Genomic DNA, 24,111 nt, shown 5'->3' with positions numbered 1-24,111 from the left:
CTTCCCCAACATCGGGAACATGTTTCCTACCTCTAGCGTGTTCAAACCCTTAGTAGTCTTTTATGTTTCAATAAGATCTCCTCTCATCCTTTTAAATTCCAGAATATACAAGCCCAGCCGGTCCATTCTATCAACATTTGACAGTCCCGCCATCCCTGGAATTAACCTTGTGAACCTACTCCGCACTGCCTCAATAGCAAGAATGTCCTTCCTCAAGTTTGGAGACCAAAACTACACACAATAGGGGGGTTGCACGTAAGGTCACTGGGCCATAGGGCTTGACGCACGGAGCCGCTCAATCCATCTGGAGGACAGCCGTAACTTCCGGTATATATTATTAATGCAAGAAACGTACTTTCCTACCTGTTAAAAAACGCCAAAATGTTGAATTTATGCGCTGAATAAAAATTGTGGAAGTTGGGGAAAGTGTGAGAGACATGTACCCAACTTTAGAATTCCAAACGTGAAGCGAAGTGAAGGTAAATAGAAGCGAGAGCTGAAGGGACAACAACAGCTAAAGTGCTTGGAAAACATTGGCCGTGCAGATATCGGAATTGAAAATATTGGGAATTATTGCGTTTGCTCACTGCATTTCATCAACAGTAAGGCATCATTTGTGTTTTTTCTTGATACCTTTGGTATCTAATAAGGCTCAGAAGTGATAAATCTGGCTGTAAATTTTTCTTCAAAGGCGTTTTCATTTTTCTGTAAAAACCCACTTGGGAACCATGGGGGATTAAAAAAATTACAGCCAGATTTATCACTTCTGAAACTTTTTAGATGCCAAAGGAATCAAGAAAAAATACAAATATTGCCTTAGTTGATGAAATGCAGTGAGCAAACGGCCAATGTTCACCAAGCACTCCGGCTGTTGTTGTCCCTTCAGCTCTCGCTTCTATCTACCGTAATTTCTCCTCACTTTTGGAATTCTGAAGTAGGATAAATGTCTCTCACGCTTATCCCGATTTCCATAATCATTTACAGCTAAAAATTGACATTTTCGGCGGGTTTTAACGGGTCGGCTATGTTGGAAACAATGGTAAGTGCCTACCTGCAGTTCATCGCGTGTAATCCACTTGGTGTAGCGTAGCAACAGGACGGGTCATGGCATCTAAAAAGTTTCAGAAATGATAAATCTGGCTGTAAATTTTTTTAATCGCCCATGGTTCCCAAGTGGGGTTTTACATACAAAATGAAAACGCATCTGAAGAAAAATTTACAGCCAGATTTATCGCTTCTGAGAATTTTTAGATACCAAAGGAATCCAGAAAAAACACAAATAATGCCTTACTGTTGATGAAATGCAGTGAGCAAACGCGATAATTCCCAATATTTTCAATTCGGATATCTGCACGGCCAATGTTTACCAAGCACTTTAACTGTTGTTGTCCCTTCAGCTCTCGCTTCTATTTACCTTCATTTCGCTTCACGTTTGGAATTCTAAAGTTGGGTACGATGTCTCTCACACTTACCCCAACTCCCACAATTTTTTTCAGCGCAAACATTCTACATTTTGGCGGTTTTTAACAGGTAGGAAAGTACGCGTTTCTTGCATTAATAACATATCCTGGAAGTTCCGGTTGTCCTCCAGATGGATTTAGCGGCTCCGTGCGTCAAGCCCTATGACCCAGTGACCATACGTGCAACCCCCCTATATAAGAAAGCCGAGGAGCTGCTCTGAGACCGGGGTTCCTCAGGGAGACCGCGCCGGGCTTGGGGGAGTGCGGTAAGTAGGAAGTGAGGAAGGGGGTTACAGAGGAGGCAGTCGCTGTGAAATTCTGGTTGTTACATTAATATGTTCTCAGCAGTAACACATTGACTGTTTCAGCGTAGTTTGTCGCCGCCGCCGGCCCAGAGTTTCACACAGTGGAGCAGCAAGTTCCCTTCTTGCAATCGCGGCCACATCCCGCCCGCCCGCCCGTCACATACAGAATGTGACCACTGGGATTAAACAAATCCCGGTGACCGGCCAGCTCTCCCGATGTGTCACCGACAGCCGCCTCCCTCCCTCCCTCCCTCCCTCCCTCCCTCCCTGACCCGCACCGGCTCCCGAGCGACCAGACTTCGGAAACCTACCGGGGCCTGGGACCGAGCCGTGCCCGGAAACCTACCGGGGCCTGGGACCGAGCCGTGCCCGGAAACCTACCGGGGCCTGGGACCGAGTCGTGCCCCGGGGGCAGTGGGCCGGGCCGGGCCGGGACAGCGGGGATTCCCTTTCACCGAATGCCGCTGCAAACGGGTGAGTGATCGATCGCTTTGTCCCAGCGGCTCCGGCGCCGTGAGTTGTCCCGGAGACCCCACTCACCTGATCAATCCCCGGCCGGCGCGGCCGCTTCCCCTCCCTCCCTCCCTCCCTCCGGCCGGGACCCTCCTTACCCCCGGGGGCCGAGTCTGTCACCGGCGCCCAGCAACAGCGCGGAGTAAAGTAACCGGCGTCAGACAGAGCGCTTTCTTCAGCCTGGAGTCCGGGACTCCCGCAGGGGAACAGCGGCCGCCGGGGGAGACAGAGACAGAGACAGAGAGAGGTTGAAATCCTCTCAAGTTTTCATCAAATGGAAGCCAGAAATGGGCGCGGTGAAGAAAGTGAAACCGGGCGAAGTTTCCTCAAAGCTAGACAAGTGGGGGCGGGGGGAAGAAGAAAGGAAGAGGTGGAGCCAGAGGGCTGAGGGAGAGCTGAGAAGGGGAAATTAGAGAAGTCAATGTTCATACCGCTGGGGTGTAAACTGCCCAAGTGAAATATGAGGTGCTGCTCCTCCAATTTGCACTGGGCCTCACTCTGGCCATGGAGGAGGCTCAGGACAGAAAGGTCAGATTCAAGTGAGTTTATTGTCATGTGTCCCTGTATAGGGCAATGAAATTCTTGCTTTGCTTAAGGACACAGAACATAGTAGGCATTTACTATAAAACAGATAAATGTGTCCATATACCATAATATAAATATATACACACATGAATAAATAAACTGATAAAGTGCAAATAACAGAAAACGGGTTCATAATAATCAGAGTTTTGTCCGAGCCAGTTTTAATAGCCTGATGGCTGTGGGGAAGTAGCTATTCCTGAACCTGGTTGTTGCAGTCTTCAGGCTCCTGTACCTTCTACCTGAAGGTAGCAGGAAGATGAGTGTGTGGCCAGGATGGTATGGGTCTTTGATGATACTGCCAGCCTTTTTGAGGCAGCGACTGCGATAAATCCCCTCGATGGAAGGAAGGTCAGAGCCGATGATGGACTGGGCAGTGTTTACTACTTTTTGTAGTCTTTTCCTCTCCAGGCCGCTCAAATTGCTGAACCAAGCCACGATGCAACCGGTCAGCATGCTCTCTACTGTGCACCTGTAGAAGTTAGAGGGAGTCTTCCTTGACAAACTGACTCTCCGTAATCTTCTCAGGTAGTAGAGGCGCTGATGAGCTTTCTTGATAATTGCATAGTGTTCTCGGATTCGGAATGGGAGGGAAAGTTGAAGTGCTGAGCCACTGGGAGATCAGGTTGGTTATTGCGAACAGGTTTCCTCAATGCAGGCCGGAGTCTTGGACAACTCTGACAGAGTGGCCCAGTATTCAGTTTAGCCCATCTTCACCCCCCCCCCCCTCGCCCTCTCTCAGTCCCGGGTCCACGCTGAGTCTCTGCTTTTCCCCCCCAGTCTCCGTCACCCTGGATGTGGAAACAGCTGGTCCGCAGCTCGAGGTGTCTGAGGGTCGTAAGAGGGTGAGACTGACCTGGACCCGGAGGAGTCTGCCTGACACCGGGAAGAGGTTTATAGACGGGCCGTGTATGCTGGGATTGGAATTGGATATATATATATATATATGGAGGTTTCACGGCAGTCGACCCATGACCCATACTGTTGCTAGGCTACTCCAAATGGAGTACACGCGATGAACTGCAGGTAGGCGCTGACCATTGTTTCCAGCGTAGTGGGCCCGTTAAAACCCGCCGAAATTGTCAATTTTTGCGCTGTAAATAATTATGGAAATCGGGATAAGCGTGAAAGACATTTATCCTACTTCAGAATTCCAAAAGTGAGGAGAAATGACGGTAGATAGAAGCGAGAGCTGAAGGGACAACAACAGACAGAGTGCTTGGCAAACATTGGCCGTTTGCTCGCTGCATTTCATCAACTAAGGCATTATTTGTGTTTTTTCTTGATTCCTTTGGCATCTAAAAAGTTTCAGAAGTGATAAATCTGGCTATAAAATTTTGAAATCGCCCATGGTTCTCAAGTGGGTTTTTACATACAAAAAGAAAACGCCTCTGAAGCAAAATTTACTCCGAGATGGATTCTTAGAGCAGCTTGTAATGGAGCCGACCAGAGAAAAGGCAATTCTGGATTTAGTGTTGTCCAATAAACCAGATATGATAAGAGAACTCGAGGTAAAGGAACCGCTTGGAGGTAGTGATCATAATATGATTAGTTTTAATCTGCAATTTGAGAAGGAGAAGGTTAAATTGGAAGTGTCAGTGATGTAGTTGAACAAAGGGGACTATGAAGGCATGAGAGGGGAGCTGGCTAAGGTAGACTGGAAAGGGATCCTAGCAGGAATGACGGTGAAACAGCAATGGCAGGAATTTCTGGGCATAATCCGGAAGACGCAGGATCATTTCATTCCAAAAAGGAAGAAAGATTCTAAGGAGAGTAGGAGGCAACCGTGGCTGACAAGAGAATTTAGGGATAGAATAAAACTAAAAGAAAAGATGTATAACACAGCAAAGAGTAGCCGGAAGCCAGAGGATTGGGAAACTTTCATTGGACAACAGAAGGAAACAAAACGGGCAATACGGGCTGAAAAGATGAAGTACGAGGGAAAGCTGGCCAGGAATATAAAGAAGGACTGTAAAAGCTTATTTAGATATGTTAAGGGAAAAAGAATAGCAAAGTCAAATGTGGGTCCCTTGAAGGCAGACACGGGTGAAATTATTATGGGTAACAAGGAAATGGCAGAGGAGTTGAACAGGTACTTCGGATATGTCTTCACTAAGGAAGACACAAACAATCTCCCAGATGTACTGGCGGACAGAGGATCTAAGGGGGTAGAGGAACTGAAATAAATTTTCATTCGGCGAGAAATAGTATTGGGTAGGCTAATTGGACTGAATCCCCTGGGCCTGATGGTCTACATCCCAGGGTCTTCAGGGAGGTGGCTCTAGAAATAGTGGACGCATTGGTGATCATTTTCCAATGTTTAAAAGATTCAGGATCAATTCCTGTGGATTGGAAGATAGCTAATGTTATCCCACTTTTCAAGAAACATAGAAAATAGGTGCAGGAGTAGGCCATTCGGCCCTTCGAGCCTGCACCGCCATTCAATATGATCATGGCTGATCATCCAACTCAGTATCCTGTACCTGCCTTCTCTCCATACCCCCTGATCCCTTTAGCCACAAGGGCCACATCTAACTCCCTCTTAAATATAGCCAATGAACTGGCCTCAACTACCTTCTGTGGCAGAGAATTCCAGAGATTCACCACTCTCTGTGTGAAAAATGTTTTCCTCACCTCGGTCCTAAAAGATTTCCCCCTTATCCTTAAACTGTGACCCCTTGTTCTGGACTTCCCCAATATCGGGAACAATCTTCCTGCATCTAGCCTGTCCAACCCCTTAAGAATTTTGTAAGTTTCTATAAGATCCCCCCTCAATCTTCTAAATTCTAGCGAGTACAAACCGAGTCTATCCAGTCTTTCTTCATATGAAAGTCCTGACATCCCAGGAATCAGTCTGGTGAACCTTCTCTGTACTCCCTCTATGGCAAGAATGTCCTTCCTCAGATTAGGAGACCAAAACTGTACGCAATACTCCAGGTGTGGTCTCACCAAGACCCTGTACAACTGCAGTAGAACCTCCCTGCTCCTATACATAAATCCTTTTGCTATGAATGCTAACATACCATTCAATTTCTTCACTGCCTGCTGCACCTGCATGCCTACTTTCAATGACTGGTGTACCATGACACCCAGGTCTCGTTGCATCTCCCCCTTTCCTAATCGGCCACCATTCAGATAATAAAGGAGCGAGAGAGAAAAAAGGGAATTACAGACCAATTAGCCTGCATTCGGTGGTGGGAAAGATGCTGGAGTCAATTATTAAAGAGGTAATAATGGGGCATTTGGATAGCAGTAAAAGGATTAGTCCATGTCAGCATGGATTTATGAAAGGGAAATCATGCTTGACTAATCTGGAATTTTTTGAGGGTGTGACAAGTAAAATCGATGAAGGGGAGCCAGTGGATGTAGTGTATCTAAACATTCAGAAAGCCTTTGATAAGGTCCCGCACGGGAGTCTGGTGACTAAAATTAGAGCACATGGCATTGTGGGTAGGGTGTTGACGTGGATAGAAAATTGGTTGGCAGACCGGAAGCAAAGAGTAGGAGTGAATGGGTCCTTTTCAGAATGTCAGGCAGTGGCGAGCGGAGTGCCGCAAAGCTCGGTGTTGGGGCCGCAACTGTTTACCATATATATTAATGATTTGGAAGAGGGAATCAGGAGCAACACTAGGAAATTTGTGGATGACACAAAGCTGGGTTGCAATGTGAATTGTGAAGAGGATGTTAGGAGGTTGCAGGGTGACCTGGACAGGTTGAGTGAGTGGGCAGATGCGTGACAGAGGCAGTATAATGTAGATAAATGTGAGGTTATCCGCTTCGGTGGCAAAAACAAGGGGGTAGATTATTATCTCAATGGGGTTAGGTAAGGGGGAGGTGCAGTGAGACCTGGGTGTCCTTGTACACCAGTCGCTGAAAGTTGCCGTGCAGGTACAGCAGGCAGTGAAGAAAGCTAATGGAATTTTGGCCTTCATAACAAGAGGATTTCAGTATAGGAGTAAAGAGGTTTTTCTGCAGTTGTATGGGGTTCTGATAAGACCACATCTGGAGTTTTGTGTAATTTTGGTCTCTTAATAAGAATAAGGAGTAAGCCATTTAGAACGGAGACCAGGAACCACTTTTTCTCAGAGAGTGGTGAGTCTGTGGAATTCTCTGCCTCAGAGGGTGGTGGAGGAAGGCTCTCTGGATGCTTTCAAGAGGGAGCTAGATAGGGCTCTTAAAAATAGCGGAGTCAGGGAATATGGGAAGAAGGTAGGAACGGGGTACTGATTGGGGATGATCAGCCATGATCACATTGAATGGCGGTGCTGGCTCAAAGTGCCAAATGGCCTACTACTGCACCTATTGTCTATTAATTTGAGGAACGACATCCTTGTGAATGAGGCAGTGCAGCATAGGTTCACGAGATTGATCCCTGGGATGGAGGGACTGTCACATGAGGAAAGATTGAAAAGACTAGGCTTTTATTCATTTGAGTTTAGAAGGATGAGGGGGTATCTTAGATAAACATATAAAATTATAAAAGACTGGACAAGCTAGATACAGGCAAAATGTTCCCAATGTTGGGCGAGTCCAGAACCAGGGGCCACAGTCTTAGAATAAAGGGGAGGTCATTTAAGACTGAGGTGAGAAAAAACATTTTCACCCAGAGCGTTGTGAATTTGTGGAATTCCCTGCCACAGAGGGCAGAGGAGGCCAATTCACTGGATGGATTTAAGGGGCTAGTGAAATCAAGGGATATGGGGAGAAGGCAGGCACGGGTTATTGATTGGGGACGATCAGCCATGATCACAATTAGGCTGTCGGCCGAGCATCAAAAATGTGTCTAGAAATCAGCTTTTGTCACCAAACTACATGAAATTTTCCACAGATTTAGATGAAATATAATTGAGAAGGAAGTCATAACTCGTCATTGCCAAAAGATGCACATTAATTAATTAAACTAATTATAAAATGAGATCGGGAAAGTAACGATGGGCAGTCTATTTCCGTGTTGCAGTTCATTTAAACTATATATCATTATACCTATATATATTCCAGATAGTAATATAGGTATAATAATATAATATATTATTATACCTATATATATAGGTGGCGGCGCTGTGAAACGGCTGCGGCTCGCCTGCAGTCTGTCTGTTTTTACTTTTTTGTGGTGTTTTTTTGGTCTTGTTCAGTTAAACTTTTGGTTATTAGGTTGTGTTATGTGTGGGGGGGGGGGGGGTGAAACACGGCTTTCTGTCTCTCCCTTCGGGGGAATGCGACTTTCTTGTCGTATCCCCCTTCTCTTCCCCCGTGAGCTGAGGCCTAATGGCGGAGCTGTCGGCCTCCAACCTGCGACCGACCTCGAGGATCCGGAGGTAGAGCCAGCCAGGAATTACCAACGCGAGGCTGGCCGTCTTCGAGCTGCGGCGGCGTTCGGGCAGCGGCACGACTCGGCGCTCCGGTGAGGGTGGACGGCGCGGGGCTGAGACACTCCCGTGAGGGCGGCCCGGCTCCCACCTGGAAGGCGCTCCCGTGTGGGCGGCCCGGTGCGGGGCTGGAAGGCGCTCCCATGGGGGCGGCGTGGGGCGGAGACGGTGCTCTGGTGGCTGAGGCGGCGGCGACCTGAATCCGGGGCTCGGCCATGGGCCAGTGGACGACATCATCGGGAGCTCGCAGGTCACAGGCTGGTGCCCATTTTCCGGAGCTCCCGTGGCAACAACTGCGTCCGCTGGACTGGAGGGCGGCAGCTTTGACCACCCCCCGGGCCGCGTTGATTGAACCGCGGGACTGATTTACCATGCCCCGGTGGGGTATCGCCTCAGCGCAGAAGGAGAAGAGGAGGGAAGAGACAGTAACCCTAAGACTTTTGCCTCACAGTGAGGAGGTGCTTGGTGAACTCAGTGGTGGATGTTAATTTGTGTTTATTGTGTGTTGTTATTATTACATGTATGGCTGCAGGCAACGACATTTCGTTCAGACCGAAAGGTCTGAATGACAAATAAAGGATTCAATTAAATATTCCAGATAGTAATATAGGTATAATAATATAATATAATATATTATTATATATTCCAAATAGATATATTCTTCCATTTTCCTGGAATTAATGAGTGAATTAATGAGTGAATGTACAGCCTCCAAATCTCATTTTTTTCACATTATAAACGATGTAATTAAATTAATTAAAGTCCATACAGATTAATTTTCATAAATTCAGACTTTAGATCTTACCTTTCAGTTTGAGTTGATTCACAAAGTTTCACAACTTTGTGTTGCAGCATCTCAGCAGGGACTTTGCTTTCAAGACTTTCTTCTACTTCTATCCACTTAGCTGCACATTTTCAGACTTCTTAATGCTTTTCTCACTAAATTCAATTACCCTGCTGCAAGTTTCCACGACAAAGAACCTTAATCGGAATCTCCAGTAAAACAGGCATCAGTGAAGCCCTCTCAGCTATGATGTGTGCTAGCCTGAAACAAAGCGCGTGATTGGCCAACTGGCAGACAACTCAATGTTAAACGTGCTTTGATTGGACTAAAAACACCCGAAATATTCACCGTTTTTTCTCTAATTTAATAAAAATGTGCAAGTCTTGTTCATGACGAGTTTCAGGGGTGATTTATATAATTTTTTTACACAATATGTGAAAATTTCATGTAGTTCTGTGACTTGGGTCACGAAACACTGGAATAAAGCTCCTCGGCCCACAGCCTAAATGAATGGCGGTGCTGGCTCGAAGGGCCGAATGCCCTCCTCCTGCACCTATTTTTGTTTCTATATATGCGCGCACACACACAGACACACACACACACACACACACACACACACACACACACACATAAGCACACATGTGTGTATGTATATATGTGTGTATGGGTATATAAATATGCATGTGTATGTGTGCATGTGTATATATATGCACACACGCACTTATATATACAGACATATATACATATACACATATATGTACATACACCCACAAATGTGTATGTGGTGTGTCTGTATATACCTGTGTGTACATATATATGTGTGTATATATATTTACATGTATATGTGTGTGTGAGGATATGCATGTGTGACTGTATGTCTAAGTGTGGGTATGTGTGTATATGTATATATACCCACACTTAGACATAGTCACACATGCATATCCTCACACACACATATACATGTAAATATATATATATGTGTGTGCATATATGTGTTTGTGTGGGTGTATATATGTATGTGAAGTAGACACAAAATGCTGGAGTAACTGAGCAGGTCAGGCAACATCGCAGGAGAGAAGCAATGGGTGATGTTTTGGGTCAAGACCATTCTTCAGAATGTGTGTGTATATGTATATATGTGTGTGTGTATACATATATGTGTATATGGGGAGGGGGACCAGTGGCTGAGGATACAGCCATGGATGAAGCTGGCAGAGAGCACAGTTGCAGAATGGAGGATGCAGCTTCACCTCGCTGTTGTTCCCGGCTGGAGTTACCATAAGTGTCTGGAAGCTGCCCTCGCCCTGTCTAGTCAACCCCAGCTAAAGCCTTTTGTTTCACCTTCAGAGTCTGAGGATGGATTTCACACCAAAGTGAAACACAACTGTGATGGCCATTCACTGGAACCCTGACAACCCAGCGTTGAGAAGATTTACACGACTTTGGTAATGTTTACTTTTCTTCAGTTCAGAGATACAGCATGGAAACAGGCCCTTCGGCCCATCGTGTCCACGCCGATCGCCCGCTCACACATGCACAATGTTACCCCAGGGGCTGCTGGAAGGAGGAAGCCCTGCGGAGAGTGCTCTGGTTTTCCGCTGAAGTTACAGTGGGAATCTGGGAGAATCCCGCCCGGATTTCCTGACCTGCATCTTACGCTGTTGTTTAACCAAACGTACCTTTAATGCATCTGTTTTGTTTCACGTTCCAATAAAACACAGCACCGTGGGCGGCAATGAGAAGACAAATGGTGAGGACCAGCGGCAGGACCCAGTCAGGAACTCCAGCAGGAAAGATATCATCTGCAGAGTGAAGACAGTGAATCAGACAGTGACAGTGTAAGGGGGGAGGTACAGTGAGACCTGGGTGTCCTTGTACACCAGTGACTGAAAGTTGGCATGCAGGTACAGCAGGCAGTGAAGAAAGCTAATGGAATGTTGGCCTTCATAACAACAGTATTTCAGTATAGGAGTAAAGAGGTTCTTTTGCAGTTGTATAGGGCTCTGATGAAACCACATCTGGAGTATTGCGTACAGTTTTGGTCTCCTAATTTGAGGAAGGACATCCTTGTGGCTTACTGCCACAACAAATCAACGGTGGATGCGATCTCGCTGGCCCTCCACTCCGCTCTGGACCACTTGGACAACAAAACTCATATGTCAGGCTGTTATTCATCGATTACAGCTCGGCATTTAACACAATCATCCCCTCCAAGCTGGTTACCAAACTCGCAGAACTGGGTCTCTGCAATTGGATCCTCGACTTCCTCATTCACAGATCACAGTCTGTTCGTATTGGTGGAAATGTGTCAGCCTCGATAACAATCAGCACGGGAGCACCTCAAGGCTGCGTGCTCAGCCCCCTGCTGTACTCACTCTATACTCATGACAGCGTAGCCAGTCACAGTTCCGAGAACACTAATATAATTATCAAGAAAGCTCATCAGCGCCTCTACTTCCTGAGAAGATTACGGAGAGTCGGTTTGTCAAGGAGTAGTCTCTCTAACGTCTACAGGTGCACAGTAGAGAGCATGCTGACCGGTTGCATCGTGGCTTGGTTCGGCAAATTGAGCTCCCTGGAGAGGAAAAGACTACAAAAAATAGTAAACACTGCCCAGTCCATCATCGGCTCTGACCTTCCTTCCATCGAGAGGGTCTATCGCATTCGCCGCCTCAAAAAGGCTGGCAGTATCATCAAAGACCCACACCATCCTGGCCACACACTCATCTCCCTGCTACCTTCAGGTAGAAGGTACAGGAGCCTGAAGACTGCAACAACCAGGTTCAGGAATAGCTACTTCCCCACAGCCATCGGGCTATTAAACTGGCTCGGACAAAACTCTGATTATTAATAACCCATTATCTGTTATTTGCACTTTAACAGTTTATTTATTCATGTGTGTATATATTTATATTATGGTATATGGACACACTTATCTGTTTTGTAGTAAATGCCTACTATGTTCTGTGTGCTTAAGCAAAGCAAGAATTCCATTGTCCTATACAGGGACACATGACAATAAACTCACTTGAAACTTGAAACTTGATTGAGGCAGTGCAGAGTTGGTTCACAAGCTTGATCCCTGGGATGGCGGGACTGTCATACGAGGAAAGATTGAAAAGACTGGGCTTGTATTCACTGGAGTTTAGAAGGATGAGGGGAAGGTCTTATAGAAACATATAAAATTATAAAAGGACTGGACAAGCTAGATGCAGGAAAAATGTTCCCAATGTTGGGCGAGTCCAGAAGCAGGGGCCACACTTAAACAAAAGGGGAGGCCATTGAAGACTGAGGTGAGAAAAAACTTTTTCACCCAGAGAGTTGTGAATTTATGGAATTCCCTGCCACAGAGGGTAATGGAGGCCAAATCATTGGATGGATTTAAGAGAGAGTTAGATAGAGCTCTAGGGGCCAGTGGAATCAAGGGATATGGGTAGAAGGCTGGCACGGGTTATTGATTGGGGACGATCAGCCATGATCACAATGAATGGCGGTGCTGGCTCGAAGGGCCGAATGGCCTCCTCCTGCACCTATTTTCTATGTTTCACACACACAGACACACACACACAAAAATGCACTCACACAGATGCACACAGACACGCACACACATCGCAGCTGACCCAGCAACCTCCTGCTGTGACATCAGCATATATATCAGATATACATCTGTATATATATCAGCATATATTTTTCTATATATATGTGCGTGTGTATTTAAAATACATATATATATATCAGTATATATATCAGTATGTCTCTGTGTGTGTACAATATATATATATATATATATTATTATTTTTGGTGAGAGAGAGGGGAGAGGGGGGGGGGGAGGGAGAGAGTGGGAGGGGAATGAGAGACAGATAGAAATGAGAGGGAGAGAGAGAGACGAATGATAGAGAGTGGGGGAGAGAGAGGAATGAGAGAGTGAGAGGGAGATAGAGAGGGGAGGGGGAGAGAGACAGAGTGGGAGAGAGAGGATAGATAGCACAGATTATAGGGTGATTGCACGAAAGGTCACTGGGTCATAGGGCTCGAGGCACGGAGCAGCTAAATCCAACTGGAAGACATCCGGCACTTCCGGTACATGTTATTAATGCTAGAAACGCGTACTTTCCTACCCGTTTAAAAACCGCCAAAATGTTGCATTTTTGCGCTGAAAAAATTGTGTGAGTCGGGGTAAGTGTGAGAGACATCGTACCCAACTTTAGCATTCCAAACGTGAAGCGAAATGAAGGTAAATAGAAGCGAGAGCTGAAGGGACAACAGCAGCTAAAGTGCTTGGTAAACATTGAAAATATTGGGAATTATCGCGTTTGCTCGCTGCATTTCATCAACAGTAAGGCATTATTTGTGTTTTTTCTTGATTCCTTTGGCATCTAATAAGGCTCAGAAGTGATAAATCTGGCTGTAAATTTTGCTTCAGATGCGTTTTCATTTTGTATGTAAAACCTCACTTGAGAACCATGGGCGATTAAAAAAAATTACAGCCAGATTTATCACTTCTGAAACTTTTTAGATGCCAAAGGAATGAAGAAAAAACACAAATATTGCCTTAGTTGATGAAATGCAGTGAGCAAACGGCCAATGTTCGCCAAGCACTCTGGCTGTTGTTGTCCCTTCAGCTCTCACTTCTATCTACCGTCATTTCTCCTCACTTTTGGAATTCTGAAGTGGGATAAATGTCTCTCACGCTAATCCCGATTTCCATAATTATTTACAGCGCAAACATTGACAATTTGGGCGGGTTTTAACGGGTCGGCTATGTTGGAAACAATGGTAAATGCCTACCTGCAGTTCATCGCGTGTAATCCACTTGGTGTAGCGTAGCAACAGGACGGGTCATGGGTCGTGACCCCACTGCCGTGAAACCTCCCTATAGAACAGAGCAAGATTCAAGATGCACCAATCTGCGGAAAACAGCCTAGTATGACGTGTGTGATTCCCGACGCCGTTTTGTGATCTATAATCTATAATCCGCTCTATAATCTTTGATAGATAGATGGCTAGCTAACTCTGCATCAGCCCTCACAGCGTCTGTACTCTCTACCACACACACACACGTCACACACACACACACGTCACACACGTCACACACGTCACACACACACACACGTCACACACACACATACGTCACACACACACACACACACACAACGTCACACACACACACGTCACACACACACACACACACACGGCATCAGACCTCACGTCCCCGGGTCCAACTGCCAACCGTTTGAATTCCAACCGCCCAACCGTCGTCCCCTGACCACGTGACCGGTCCACGCGAGAGTTGAAGCCCAACCACCCACTGTTGCCTAGCAACACGCCTCAACCCGACACACACACACACACAAACTCACTCACATACACACTCACACACACACACATTCACACACACACTCACACACACACACATAAACACATACACACACACACACAAACATACACACACACACACTCACTCACAGACACACTCACAGACACACACACACACACAACAACACACACACACACACACTCACAGACACACACTCACGGACACACACACTCACAGACACACACTCACAGACACACACACTCACACACACTCACACACACAAACAGACACACACTCACTCACATACACACTCACACACATACACTCACAGACACACACACGCACACACACTCTCACACACTCACACACACTCACAGACACACGCAAACACTCACACAGACACTCACTCTCACACACACACTCACAAACACACTCACTCACACACACTCACACAAACATACACACACACTCACTCACAGACACACTCACACACACACTCACTCACACACACACTCGCACACACAAACAGACACTCACACACTCACTCACAGACACACTCACACACATACACTCACAGACACACACACACAGCCACACACACACACTCACAGACACACACACACACACTCACAGACACCCACACACACACTCACAGACACACACTCACAGACACACACACACACTCACAGACACACACACTCACACACACAGACACACACACACTTACAGACACACACACAGACACACACACACTCATACACGCTCACACACTCAGACACACACTCACAGACACACACATTCACAGACACACACTCACTCACACACACACACACAGACACACACACAGACACACACTCACAGCCACACACACTCACAGACACACACACACACTCTCTCACACAGACACACATACAGACACACACACACACACACACTTACAGACACACACACTCACAGACACACACAGCCACACACACTCACAGACACACACACACTCTCTCACTCAGACACACATACAGACACACACACTCACAGACACACACACTCACAGACATATATGTGCGTATATATATATGTATTTACTCGTGTTTCTATAAATGTGTGTGCATACACGTGTGTGTATATATATATATATATGTGTGTGTGTGTATATATATATATATGTGTGAGTGAATATATATATGTGTGTGTGTATATATGTGTGTGTGTATAAATGTGTGTGTGTATGCATGTGTATTTATATATACAGTGGCTTGCAAAAGTGTTCATACCCCTTCAACTTTTCCACATTTTGTCACGTTACAACCACAAACGTAAATGTATTTTATTGGGATTTTATGTGATAGACCAACACAAAGTGGTGCATAATTGTGAAGTGGAAGGAAAATGCTACATGGTTTTCAAATTTTTTTACAAATAAAAAACTGAAAAGTGTGGCGTGCAAAAGTATTCAGCCCCCTTTACTCTGATACCCCTAAATAAAATCCAGTGCATCCAATTGCCTTCTGAAGTCATCTAATTAGTAAAAGTAGTCCACTTGTGTGTAATCTAATCTCAGTATAAATACAGCTGTTCTGTGAAGGCCTCAGAGGTTTGTCAGAGAACATTAGTGAAGAAACAGCATCATGAAGCCCAAGGAACACACCAGACAGGTAAGGGATAAAGTTGTGGAGAAGTTTAAAGCAGGGTTAGGTTATAAAAAATATCCCAAGCTTTGAACATCTCACGGAGCACTGTTCAATTCATCATCCGAAAATGGAAAGAGTATGGCACAACTGCAAACCTACCTAGACTGGCCGTCTACCTAAACTGACAGGCCGGGCAAGGAGAGCATTGATCAGAGAAGCAGCCAAGAGGCCCATGGTAACTATGGAGGAGCTGCAGAGAACCACAGCTCAGGTGGGAGAATCTGTCCACAGGATAACTATTAGTCGTGCACTCAACAAATCGGGCCTTTATGGAAGAGTGGCAAGAAGAAAGCCATTGTTGAAAAAAAGCCGTAAGAAGTCCCGTTTGCAGTTTGCCACAAGCAATATGGAGGACACAGCAAACATGTGGAGGAAGATGCTCTGGTCAGATGAGACCAAAATTGAAGTTTTTGGCCTAAATGCAAAACGCTATGTGTGGCGGAAAACTAACACTGCACATCACCCTGAACACACCATCCCCACTGTGAAACATGGTGGTGGCAGCATCATGCTGTGGGGATGCTTTTCTTCAGCAGGGACAGGGAAGCTGGTCAGAGTTGATGGGAAGATGGATGGAGCCAAATACAGGGCAATCTTGGAAGAAAACCTGTTAGAGTCTGCAAAAGACTTGAGAGTGGGGCGGAGGTTCACCTTCCAGCAGGACAACGATCCTAAACATAAAGCCAGAGCTACAATGGAATGGTTTAGATCAAAGCATATTCATGTGTTAGAATGGCCCAGTCATTCATGGGCAAAAAATTCAGTCTCCAGATGTGCAAAGCTGGTAGAGACATACCCCAAAAGACTTGTAGCTGTAATTGGAGCGAAAGGTGGTTCAACAAAGTATAGACTCAGGGGGGGCTAAATACTTTTGCACACCACACTTTTCAGTTTTTTATTTGTAAAAAAATGTGAAAACCATGTATCATTTTCCTTCCACTTCACAATTATGCGCCACTTTGTGTTGGTCTATCACATAAAATCCCAATAAAATACATTTACGTTTGTGGTTGTAACGTGACAAAATGTGGAAAAGTTCAAGGGGTATGAATACTTTTGCAAGCCACTGTATGTGTGTACGTGTGTGTGCTTATATATGCGTGTGCGTGTGTATACACACACGGGAGCACCTCAAGGCTGCGTGCTCAGCCCCCTGCTGTACTCGCTCTATACTCATGACTATGTAGACGGTCAAAGTGCGAACTCCATCATCAAGTTCACCGAGGACACCATTGTTGTGGGACGAATCACTGATGGGGACGAGTCAGAGTATAGAAGTGAGATCAACCTGTTGACCAAATGGTGCCAGCACTATAACCTGGCTCTCAAAATCAGCAACACCGAGGAACTGATTGTGGACTTTGGAAGCGTTAGGATAGGGACCCACAATCCCGTTTATATGGTGGAATGAGTCAAGAAATTCCTGGGCGTGCATGTTTCCGAAGATCTTTCCTGGTCCCAGCACATTGATGCAATTGTAAAGAAAGCACATCAGCGCCTCTACTTCCTGAGAAGATTACGGAGAGTTGGTTTGTCAAAGAGGACACTCTCGAACTTCTACTGGTGCACAGTAGAGAGCATGCTGACCGGTTGCATCGTGGCTTGGTTCGGCAACTTCAGCGTCTAGGAGCGGAAAAGAATGCAGAAAGTTGTGACCACTGCCCAGTCCATCATCGGCTCTGACCTCCCCACCATCGAAGGGATCTATCGCAGTTGCTGCCTCAAAAAGGCTGCCAGCATCATCAAGGGCACACACCATAGAAACATAGAAATTAGGTGCAGGAGTAGGCCATTCGGCCCATTCAATATGATCATGGCTGATCATCCAACTCAGTATCCCGTACCTGCCTTCTCTCCATACCCTCTGATCCCTTAGCCACCAGGGCCACATCTATGGCCATCCTGGCCATCTCTCCACTGCCATCAGGTAGAAGGTACAGGAGCCTGAAATCTGGTACATCCATGTTCATGAACAGCTTCTTCCCCACAGCCACCAGGCTATTAAACTCGCCATTAAACAAACTCTGAACTATTCAATTCAATTCAATTCAACTTTAATGTCATTGCACAAATACTGAGTATCGGTACAACGAAATGCAGTTTTGCGTCAGTCCGTAGTAGTGCAATATAGAAATTTAAAAAAAAGAGGATACAGAACAATAGAAAATGCACAATAATTAAACAATGGGGACGGCCGGAGGAATCTATCGGCGGGACTCCGAGTTCAGCAATGCGACGGTATGATTGTAGAAGCTGTTCCTCATCCTACTGGTACGAGACCTGAGGCTCCTGTACCGCCTCCCTGATGGGAGGAGGGCAAACAGTCCATGATTGGGGTGGGAGGGGTCTTTAATGATCTTCCCAGCTCGTTTCAGACACCGTTTTCGGTGGAGGGCATCCATGGCAGGGAGCGGGGCGCCGATGATGTGCTATTGATGTAACAGCCGATGATATAACAGCCTATTGCACTTTATCTGTTTATTTATTTGTATATATATGGTCTATGCTATGTAGACACACTGAACTGTTCTGTATTTATGCTTACTATATGCTGTTGTGCTGCAGCAAGCAAGAATTTCATTGTCGTATCTGGGAGACATGACAACAAACTCTCTTGACTTGACTATATATGTGTATATGTGCGTGTGTATATATATGTGTGTGTGTTCCCCGGGGAGGGGGACCAGTGGCTGAGGATACAGCCACGGATGGAAGCTGGCAGAGAGCACAGTTGCAGAGTGGAGGATGCAGCTTCACCTCGCTGTTGTTACCATCAGTGTGTGGAGAGGGAACACACACGAGGTGTCCACGGGGACTCTGGAGACCGTCCGTGAATGCTGGTCGCCGCGGGAGGTTGAGTGTTTGTTGATAAAGTTGGCGTCATATTAATTTGATGAACTGTCAACATAGGCAGCCTTTGATTGTGTTAATACTGTATCTTTATTTTTAGTTTTTGAATAAAAGTATTTGTGTAATAAAAAATCAAAATATATAACAAAACCCACCAACCCGTGCGCGCGTGCGTGATTACCACCTTAAATATCCCCAGGGGCACCCGTGACCACCAGCTCTGGTCACCAGGACATGAAGGGCCGAATGGCCTAGTCCTCCACCTGTTGTCTATTGTCTATCCAGAGCCGAAGGTTATGTACAGTGCGTGGCTCACCACCAGGGGACGCCACAAGAGCTTTGTTGAGACTAGTGTGGATGGGACATTGTTGGCCGGTGTGGGCAAGTAGGGCCGAAGGGCCTGTTTCCACACTGTATCACTCTATGACTAAGGTAGATGGGACATTGTTGGCTAGTATGGGCAAGTAGGGCCGAAGGGCCTGTTTCCACGCTCTATCACTCTGTAACTAGAGTAGCTGGGACATTGTTGGCCGGTGTGGGCAAGTTGGGCTGAATGGCCTGTTTCCACACTGTATCACTCTGTGACTAGTGTAGCTGGGACATGTTGGCCGGTGTGGGCAAGTTGGGCCGAAGGGCCTGTTTCCACACTGTATCACTCTGTGACTAGTGTTGCTGGGACATTGTTGGCCGGTGTGGGCAAGTTGGGCTGAAGGGCCTGTTTCCACACTGTATCACACTGTGACCAGTGTAGCTGGGACATGTTGGCCGGTGTGGGCAAGTTGGGCTGAAGGGCCTGTTTCCACACTGTATCACTCTAAGACTAGTGTAGTAGGGGCATGTTGGCTAGTATGGGCAAGTTGGGCCGAAGGGCCTGTTTCCACACTGTATCACACTAGTACTCTATGCGCCGCAGAAAGCATTTTATCTGTAGGAAGGAACTGCAGATGCTGGTTTACACTGAAGAAGGACACAGAATGCTGGAGTAACTCAGCGGGACAGGCAGCATCCATGGAGAGGAGGAATGGGTGACAGTTGAGAGCTGTGCACACAGCCCAGACCATCGCGCAAACCAACCTCCCCTTCCATTGACTCTTGGTCATAGAGTGATACAGTATGGAAACAGTCCCTTCGGCCCAACTTGCCCACACCGGCCAACATGTCCCAACTACACTAGTCCCACTTGCCTGCGCTTGATCCATATCCCTCCAAATCTGTCCTATCCATGTACCTGTCTAAATGTTGCATAAACGATTGGATAGTCCCAGCCTCAACTACCTCCTCTGGCAGCTTGTTCCATACACCCACCATACACCTGTGTGAAAAAGTTACCCCTCAGATATCTTATCCTCTTCACCTTGAACCTATGTCCTCTGGTCCTCGATTCCCCTACTCTGGGCAAGAGACTCTGTGCATCTACCCGATCTATTCCTCTCGTGATTTTGTACACGTCTACACTTCATGCTGCCTCGGCAAGGCCACATTTACATTCCCCCTGGTTTTATTTCCGCGCTCACTGGGGTTTGTTTCACGACGCGGAATTTGGGGATTAAATGGGAGCCGTTCGTTCAGCGCCGACCTGTTGTCCACCGGGTTTCTGCCCCACAGCCCCTGAGCCCCGCTCCTGACGCCGGTCCCGGGACCCGACCCTTTTACACACCCGGAGCGGAACCGGAGCAGATTCTCAGCCAGTTGCCATCCCAAGGCTCAAAGAAAGGATAAAGTTTCTCCGTGAATTTATTCCCAGTGAAGGTGTGGAGATGGGACTTGGTGTCCGCGTCGTAAAATGAAACTGTCCCGGACTCGTAACTGAGATAAACTCCCACCCTCCCGGGGATGGGACGGGCGGGGAGAGGGGATGGAGGGGAGGTGAATGCATCAAACTCGTCATCCAGCCGCCTGATGCTCCAGACTCCAGTCTCCGGGGTCAGTGTGACCAGTCTCTTCCTCTCCACAGACTCTGCGGCGACTCCCAGCCTCCACCACCGACTCCCCGCCACCTCCACCTCCCAGTAATGTCTCCCCGATGTGAATCCCTCCGATCCCAGCACACACTCCCAGTATGTAAACCTCTTCCCGGTGTCAGGCAGACGCCTCACGGTCCCGGTCAGTCTCACCCTCTTCCGATCCTCAGACACCTCGAGCCGCGCATGCGCTGTTTCCACATCCAGGGTGACGGAGACTGGGGGGAGAAGCAGAGAATCAGAGAGTCCCCGGGGGTCGGGGGGAGACTCGGGCAGCGCGGCCCCGGGACCGGGGGAGAGGCCGCTCGGCCTCAGGCACAGGCGGGCGGACAACTGGACGATATCCCGGCGTTTTCCCGCCCACCAACATCCCATAGACTAAAACATGTTTCACGGAGTTTCCTAATTGGGGTGGAAGTGGACGGGAAGCGGGTGAACGGTGAGAAATAAAAACAAACAGCTGGAGGAAGTCCGTGGGTCAGGCAACACATGTGTAAGGAAATGACAGATCACGTCTAGGGTCTGGACACTTCTTCATTCTCATGCTTCCCTCTGCTCCATCCGTAGAAAGAGACAGGGGAAGGGGTACAGCAAAATACTTTACTCTGTTCATCTATGAGTGTGTGAGTGTGTGTGTCTGTGAGTAAGAGAGTGTGAGTGTGTATTAGAGTGTGTGTGGGTATGTTGTGTGTGTGTGAGTGTGTGAGTGTGTCAGAGTGTGTGTGGGTGAGTGAGTGAGTGTGTCTGTGTGTGTGTGTGTGTCTGTGTGAGTGTGTCTGTGTGAGTGTGTCTGTGTGAGTGTGTCTGTGTGTGTGTGTGTGTATGTGGTGTGTGTGTGTGTGAGACTGTGTTTGTGTGTGAGTGTGTCTGTGAGTGTGTATGAGCATGGGCGTGAGTGTGAGTGAGTTTGTCGGTGACCTTGTGTGTGAGAGAGTGTGTGGGTGTATAAGAGTGTGAGTGTGTGTACATACACACAAACATACACATATTTACCGGGCAACACTGGTAATGCTCTCTCAGTGTGTGTATAAATTGGGCAGAGCAGCATCTGTGTAGAGGTGAGGGGAGGTGGTAGAGCAAGACAGGTGGGTTCAGGTGAGGGGGGGGGGGGGTGGAGCAAGACAGGTGGGTTCAGGTGAGGGGAGCGGGTGGAGCAAGACAGGTGGGTTCAGGTGAGGGGAGGTGGTAGAGCAAGACAGGTGGGTTCAGGTGAGGGGGGGGTGGAGCAAGACAGGTGGGTTCAGGTGAGGGGGGGTGGAGCAAGACAGGTGGGTTCAGGTGAGGGGGGGGGGGTGGAGCAAGACAGGTGGGTTCAGGTGAGGGGAGGGGGTGGAGCAAGACAGGTGGGTTCAGGTGAGGGGAGGGGGTGGAGCAAGACAGGTGGGTTCAGTAGAGGGGAGGGGGTGGAGCAAGACAGGTGGGTTCAGTAGAGGGGAGGTGGTGGAGCAAGTCAGGTGGGTTCAGGTGGGGGGGGGTGATTGGTAGAACGACCAGGTGTGGGAGAGAAGGGTGGAGACAGGAACCGAGGCTGGAGGTGATGAGCTGAAGACAAAGGGATGAGAATGATGGATCTGATAATAATTGAAGTTGGGGCGAGAAACGTAGAACCAGAGGGAGGTTGGAGCGCATTGGATCCAAGAAGAGATAGCGAATTGGATAGAACATTGGTTTCATGGAGGGAAGCAGAGGGTGATGAGGGAAGGTTGTTTTCCGGACTGGAGGCCTGTGACTAGTGGTGAGCCTCACGGTTCTGTGCTTATATCAATGATCTGGGTGAGAATGTACATGGCATGATTAGCAAGTTTGTAGATGACACAAAAGTGGGTGGTATTGTGGATAGTGAAGATGGTCGTCAAAAATTGCAGCAGGATCTTGATCGGTTGGGCAGATGGGCTGAGGAATGATTGATGGTATTTAATACAGGATTAAATACAAACTTAATGTAGGAGTTCAGTAACAGAGTTCCTTGAAAGTGGCGTCACAGGTAGATAGTGTGATCATAAAGTGTTTCAGCACATTGGCCTTCATCAGTCACAGTATTGAGTATATAAGTTGGGAGGTCACGCTGCGGATATATAAGACGTTGGTGATGTCACATTTGGATAGTTGTGTTCAGTTCTGGGCACCATGTTAGAGGAAATACGTTGTCAAGCTGTAAAGGGTACAGATAAGGTAGACAAAACTGCTGGAGAAACTCAGCGGGTGAGACAGCATCTATGGAGCGAAGGCAATAGGCAACTCTTCAGGTACGTCGCCACTGAAAGGTCGCCTATTCCTTCGCTCCATAGATGCAGCCTCACCCGCTGAATCTCTCCAGTATTTTGGTCTACCTTCGATTTTTCCAGCATCTGCAGTTCTTTCTTAAACAAGGGTACAGATCAGATTGACGAGGATGTTGCCAGGACTCGAGGGCCTGAGCTATAGGGAGAGGTTGAGCAGGCTAGGACTTTATTCCTCATAGCGCAGGAGGATGAGGGGTGATCGTATAGAGGTGTGCAGTATTGTGAGAGGAATAGATCGGGTAAACGCACAGAGTCTCGTCCCCAGAGTAGGGGAATCAACAACGATAGGTTTAATGTAAGGGGGGGGGGGGGAGATTCAATAGGAACCTGAGAGGGAACTCTTTTACACAAAGGGTGATGGGATTATGGAACGAGCTGTCGGAAGAGGTAGTTGAGGCAGAAGTGTATAAAATTATGACAGGCATAGAACAGGTGGACAGTCAGAATCTTTTTCCCAGGGTGAAAATAATCAAAGACTCGAGGACATAACTTTAAGGTGAGAGGGGCAAAGGTTAATGGATGTGTGTGGGGCAAGTTGTTTTTCACAGTGTGGGCAGTACCTGGGATGTAGTGGTGGAGGCAGATACCATAGTGGCATTTTAGACAGACACCTGGATATACAGGGAATGGAGGGATGTGGAACATGTGCAGGCAGATAAGAGCTGGTCTTCGCACCATGTTCTGCACAGACATTGTGGGCCGAATGGACTGTTCTTGTGCTGTACAGTTCTACGTTATATTGAACCATTCATGATCTGTGCTTTAGCTGACATAACACACAGCAGAGGGTTTTATTGAATTGTACATCAGCCTGTACTTACCATAATCTAGTTCCTCAACCCCGTATCCTGCACAAAGCAGAAATATTTCACATTTACACTGCAAATAAAATTGGAAATATAATAATGACAACGGGGAGCAAGGAACAAAGAGAGGGGGGCACAGTGACGCAGCTCTTCACAGCTCCAGGGACCTGGGTTCAATCTTGAATTTCATCAGCTAG

General features: G+C 47.1%; 1 protein-coding gene and 1 long non-coding RNA gene across 2 annotated transcripts in view; both read right to left on the bottom strand.

The window, feature by feature from the left end:
* LOC116990086 overlaps positions 1–10,843 on the bottom strand; it is a 29,442-nt gene extending 18,599 nt beyond the window's left edge. The window contains exon 1 of the long non-coding RNA XR_004416406.1: positions 10,690–10,843. This is a non-coding gene — a long non-coding RNA (uncharacterized LOC116990086). The remainder of the gene's footprint in view (positions 1–10,689) is intronic.
* LOC116990070 (butyrophilin subfamily 1 member A1-like) overlaps positions 1–24,111 on the bottom strand; it is a gene marked incomplete at its 3' end in the record, with an annotated part of 338,852 nt that overhangs the window by 297,698 nt on the left and 17,043 nt on the right. The gene's annotated exons all lie outside the window — the stretch shown is intronic.

This window comes from Amblyraja radiata, chromosome 30 (genome assembly GCF_010909765.2).
Source record: "Amblyraja radiata isolate CabotCenter1 chromosome 30, sAmbRad1.1.pri, whole genome shotgun sequence".
Classification (NCBI taxonomy): Eukaryota; Metazoa; Chordata; class Chondrichthyes; order Rajiformes; family Rajidae; genus Amblyraja; species Amblyraja radiata.
The sequence above is the reverse complement of the archived record's forward strand: the minus strand, read 5'-3'. Positions and strand labels throughout refer to the sequence as shown.